We start from the raw sequence: 6,098 nt of genomic DNA, 5'->3' as shown, positions 1-6,098 counted from the left end.
CAAGTGAACACAGAGCTGAATAAAAAAATAAAAGTAAAGAATTCAGCATCCATGGCTCGTTATGTGCAACCTCTCTTCTGAATCCCATTTAATTCCTCATTTTACTGGGATCAGTTCTCAAGGGTACTTAAAAGATTGTCAATTTTGCTTAAACAATGGCTTTATTATTAATAAAACTGCTCTTCTTTAGAAAGGTGGGTATGCCATGGCAAACAGATCAAGATATAAAACTATTCTTTCTGAACAAGGTCTGCAACAGGATTGCAACTGATTGCTCTCCAATTTACCCTAAAACAACCCTCTTGTTTTCTAAGGAGCTTAACTGCTCCCAGAAAAAAGGGTCTGACACTGCAAAGAGCATTCCTAGAGTGATCTTCAGAAGAAGTAATTGAAGCTAGGGGTTGTGTCCAAAGGGGCAGCAAGGCACAGTTCGTTATTTCTTTTTATTATCAAGCAGTAAAAAAATGCAGAAATTGAGATATAATTTAATTTCAGTTAGAAAAATACTGTAGCTAACTCACAAAGTCATAAATATGACTCACATTTTAGTTACATGAGGTCCCTTAACCACATGTTAAAGAAGTTAAACAGGTGAAACTGCTGGACAATAGTAATTTTGAACAACTATTAAACACAGAAGCTATAATCTCTTAATTAGTTTCCTTCCAGAAAAATAGAGCAAACAACATTCAGCACCACCCTGTATCTGGCAGATGGGTTTACCATTCAAGATAATGAAAAAAAAAATTTTCACTGCATCTACCCACTGTACACAAGGCTCAATCCTGAAACCATCTATCCTATTATGAGGTGCAAGATTACATTTTAATGAAAACATGTGCCATCTCAGCACATGGTGTTCTCATTTCTGCTCCAGCCACTCTCAGATGTGGTGTCAAGACAAGGGGCCAAGTGCAGACTCACGTGCCATACCCTGACACAACAAGAGTTGCAAATCTACTTCATAAAGCATCTGGCAAAAGCCTGCCTGAAAGAAAGGCTTGGTCAAAAGTCTGCCTTGTTACTGGCTGAGTTCCTCCAGGTCTTGACCACAGCAGAAGGTGCCCTTGGTGCCAAACCAGTGGCCTGGCACATTGTCTCATTTTCCCTCTGACCCAAGCCAATTACAGAATATTTTCCTGGAACAAAAATTTAGAATTTTCACAAGGAGAATTGAGCCCTAAGTGTCTGAAATGAAATCACTTCCTCAAGTTTTGCTAAGTCAAGCACTACTTCTTTTATTTTAGCCTAAACATGAAGTGAATCTGTTTAATTTTAAAGAGTACGTCATTATAACCATGATCAGACATCCTAAATATTACTTAAAACCATAAAACAATTTTTAAAAAATCAATATCTATTAGCCAAACTTGTTTCTGTAAATGAACACCAATATTTTGAATGCCCCACTCACATGAATAACCTCCTCATGCACATAAATAAGACCTATCAATTAAGACTGACAGGACTAACTAAAGAGATGTGAATGCATACCAGCAGTGGAGCCGCTTTAATCTGCACTGTCAGGATGATTTGGTTATCAACATGGAGCAGCAGAAGCAATACTACTAGCTAGGAATCTTATTTATTAAAACAAACAAACAAACAAAAGAAACAAACAATCAAAAAACCCAAAACAAAAAAAACCCAACAACAAAACAAACAAAGAAACAAACAACAACAAAAAAAAAACCAAAAAAGGTGAAGCATCACAAAGATTAATACAAAAATGGAATAAGCTTGAACCATCCCCAAGAAATGCTGACTTGTTTTTCTATTCAACGCCAGCTTATTCTGGCTTAAAATACAAGCTTTGAGCAGCTTGCAGACAGAAATTCATCTCAATAAGTTCTTTTCTTAAATCCTGGAAATGAAAATTGTTGTTCAGAATTGACAATCATTCATAGATGCTCAGACGAACAGGAAAAAAATAATCAATCCTAATGAGAACTATAATAATTCTTTTCCTCTCTACAACAGATTAATCCTAGCTTAATTTCCCTGGAATTACCTTTAGCTGGCATTAGCACAACAACAATACATTAAAAGAGATTAATAGGAACAAAACCAAATGCACTGACTGTTCAAAAAAACCAACCCTGATGTGTGGCAGTGGCATAATTGGTATAAATATAAAGGTCTGGCTTGGAGGTCAAAAACTCGGTGTTGGTGGAAATAGATGTGTGCTATATGATGGGATAACCAGAGAGAGGGGTCTAAAGCCAGTATTCCAGGCATTTCATTCAGAGAATTGTGTTGTCCAACTGGTTAGGAAGTTTGACACGCTTGTCTTCCCTTTCTCTCACACTCCTGACAGCAAAGAGAGGAGAGTTTGCTGCAAGGCCACAGCGATTTAGTGCCAATATATTAACAAAAAAGAACAGCTCACACATTTATAAAAACGTGCTCTTGTGTTAACTCAAGTGGAGTTTGACCAGTGGAAGTTACTCAGCTCAGATGTTTGAAAACCATGCTTGGTAAAGCCAGTGGTGACAGGGGGAAGGAGCCTGGGTTCGTTTAAAACTTTGCTGTGGGAAATGCTTTAAACCCATTTGCCCCCTGCGCTTGTGCCCACTGTTGTGGCATCAGGAGTCTCACACAAGCTGTCAGTCATTCACTCAAGCTTGTGTCCAGCTCAGAGTGCTTCCAGGAGCATTTCACCGCTCACGTTTCACTCTTGATTCACCTCATTTGAGAGATGACACGACTGAAGGGCCAAGCCAAACGCAGCTCTGCCGCTGCTCTTGGAGGAGGCAGCTGCTGCTCGCGGTGCAGTCCTGCACCAGCGGGATCACACATAGCCCAGGGTGTCCTCAGGTTGCAGTTTCTGAGAATCACCTTGGAAATATTTGCTTTCTGTGAAACATTGACAGAGCCAAAGCTGTGCCGGCGCTGCTGCCCACCCCTCTTGCTGCTGAACAAACATGCAGCGGCTGCCTTTTCGCCAGAGCCTGCCAGCTACTCCACACCAGGTCCTGGGTGGGGAATTTACTGCACAGGGACCCTCACTACTCACACACAGGACCCACATCACCACTCAAACACCACACAGTGAACACAAACAGCTCAAGAATCATTTTCTCCCCCTCCCCAGGAAGAAACACCATGCTGTATTTCATTTGAGCCCTCCTGGGCAAATGCATGTTACCAATAACTGCAACCAGTGAATAATAAATATTAATAAAGCCTTTAATTGGAATCCTGTTGAAAAGCACTTTCTCCAGCACAGCTGGCAAGAGCCCCCTTGAACAAATGCTGCCTTCTTGCCAAATACAACATAGCTAGTCATAATTAGAGAGCAGAGGCTAAGGTCATATGTGAACACCACTGCTGAAGCCTGAGCTTTACAAAGCATCTATTTTATAGACTGAAGTAATTTGGCAGTTCTGCCCAAATTTTCCTCCTCTGGCCTTGTCATTTTTGAGAGGATGCTGGTTATTTCTGAGCACACACACCACATGCTAACAGAGTCCTGAGCTAAAACAGCACCCTGGGGCAGCATTCCCTGCAGCCTCTGTGCACCAGGATGCATCACTGATAGTTGCCAAAAACCAGCTCTTTTAGACCAGAAACAGACTAAAGGGTTCATAAAAACTCGTAACTATCACTTCCCTTCACGGAGTTTGACACGGCTGGGTCTCTGCCTGCCCTGCCTCACTCTCCTTGTCTCCAAAGCACTGCTATTTGCTGAGTCACAAAGAAAACCAACCCTCTCCCACGTGCCCTGATCCTTTCCTTAACCAGCTCTTTGCCAAACTCCAGCAGCTTCCACAGACCAAGGTACCCTCCCAGAAATCACTTTTGCTTGGAAGAGTCTGAGCACATTGCAAAAACCTGTCCCACTGTTTTAGCCTGGCTGCACAGCATCAGGTGCCTGTGGGAATACTTGGTTTAAGGGTGGCAATTACAGTCTTTGTAAGAGCCAAGTGTGGGCTGTAACAGCTTTCTAACTGGCATTAAATACATGGTCTACTCTAAACTATTTCTGTTCTAGTCCTTAATAATTTCTCATGTATTCCTTTATTAAGACTCCTTGAAAGAAAGGACTGGACACCTTTTCATGTTCACTTAATTGGCAATCTTTGCTGTAATTTTTTCTGTGTATTTTTCTACTTGAAACCCTTCGACTAAGATGCTGGTTGGCATAAGAATTCTTAGGACAATTTCCTCAGAGAGCACACTGGTGTGGAAATGTGAAGGATGTGCTCCCTTAGCAACCAGAGGACTTCATAAAAGACAAGGAAGATGGTCTTCTATGGAGCAGTCATTGGTGAAAGTGAACTCCAATTTGCAATACATGAAAAGAACATCCCTTTGGATAAATGAATCTCTTCATTTTGAAGTTTTGCAACATGAAATTTTCTCTTCCAAATGATAGCCGCTGTTTTTTTGGTTCTTTTCTCAACTGAACAAATTCTCATTTATAATGGGAACATGCAAAACACATCCCCAAATATGTTTATTCTTCTACAGCCTTCTTCCTACCAATTTACTGGTACGAGACTATGTTTCAATCATACGGCCACAGATGTGAAATAAGGCCGTGTGACTTAGGAAAATCACCCTGGCAAACAGCAGGAGCTTAAGGAAATAACCGTACGAGACTTGGGAGTGCCAGGAAAGGCGCAGCCTTTGGGCAGGCGAGGGGGGAACGAGAGCGAGCGCGGCTTCCCAGGAGCCGGATCCCGATTCCAGCAGAATTCCCACGGCTCTGCCGGGCAGCACGGGCGCCCTGCCCCAGGTCGGGACCCGGGACACATCCTGAGCCCGGGAACAGCACCGGGAGCACCAAGGGATGGCGTGTCTGGCAGAGAAAACACCGCCTGGGCCACGCCATGGGTGTCAGAGGCACGTCCATGTGCCCCCATGGAGGGAGGGAATGAACATCTCCCAGATCCTTCGTACCTGTTTGTAACACACACACGCAGCTCTGGGGCGGCCAGAAAGACCAGCAGGGTGCTGGGGCATCTGGAGCGCCAGGGCAGCTTCAAACAACACAATTAACCAGGGACTTGCACCTAATTAACGCCGACATCAATCTATTTAGAACAGGTGCAACTTTGGCCAAGCTGGTCTGACAGATCTGAAACCAAGAAAAAAGTTCAATCTGGAAAGTAAAGCTGAAAATATCTTGACTTCAGTCCGAAGCCATACCATGCCCAAGTTGTAACTGTATGTTAATGCATAAAATCACAGCAATGTCTTTTTCAAAAGTATCAAAATATTTTGCCCCTTTCTACAGGTTTGAAACAGCTGACTGGAACAACATCAAAATGTGTTAAGGGACACGCCAGCCAATTGGAACATTGTCCTCACGTGGAAACACATCACGACAACAGAGCTACCATGCTAATAGTGCACAGAGAAGCTGCAAGCACAGCACTGCTGTGTCTGTCCTGAGACCAGGCTGCAGTTCAAAGAATGACTCCGTGGTGTTTGCGGAGAAGACACAGTTCAGCCATCTGCACTGAGCTAGGGTCCTGACAAAACAAATTCACAGCAAGGCTGATATCCCTAGAGAGCTTCCTGATCCTACCAAACCAGCCACTAGGCATGGTTTAGATTTTGCTCTTTTTAGTATCCCACTGGCTTATTCCTCCAAGATGTTCGTATTTTGGATGACTTCCAAGATCTGCCCGGTTCTTCTCTACTGTATTTTCATTGCCATTATTTCCTCTAATACTTGTTTAGCATCCTTACTCTGGCATCCTGTCCCTTCTTCCTTTAGCCCTGTTGTACTCGAAGGACGATGCACTGTGCTTACAGACAGGCTGATTTTCAAAGACAGTCACGTACTGACACCAGTGCAGAGTATGTTACAGGTGACCAAGGTTCACTTCCGTACAAACGAACTCTTTGTAGGTGGAGAAAAACCAAATACAGGCAGCAAAGTTACAGCTGATTTCCCTCTCTCTGCATTTTCCAAAGCCAGGTCAAAAAACGTGAGAATTTGTTCCCAAACAATTAACTGACTGACAGAGTTTGAACTTTGATTACAAATAAAACCTTTACAAGTTTACATAAACACTATTAATCCTGTTGTTCACTGTATTTTCCTTCGAATCATAGAATATGCTGCATTGGAAGGAACCCACAAG

This window comes from Corvus cornix, chromosome 14 (genome assembly GCF_000738735.6).
Source record: "Corvus cornix cornix isolate S_Up_H32 chromosome 14, ASM73873v5, whole genome shotgun sequence".
In the NCBI taxonomy this organism is placed as follows: domain Eukaryota; kingdom Metazoa; phylum Chordata; class Aves; order Passeriformes; family Corvidae; genus Corvus; species Corvus cornix.
This window is presented reverse-complemented; position numbering follows the sequence as displayed.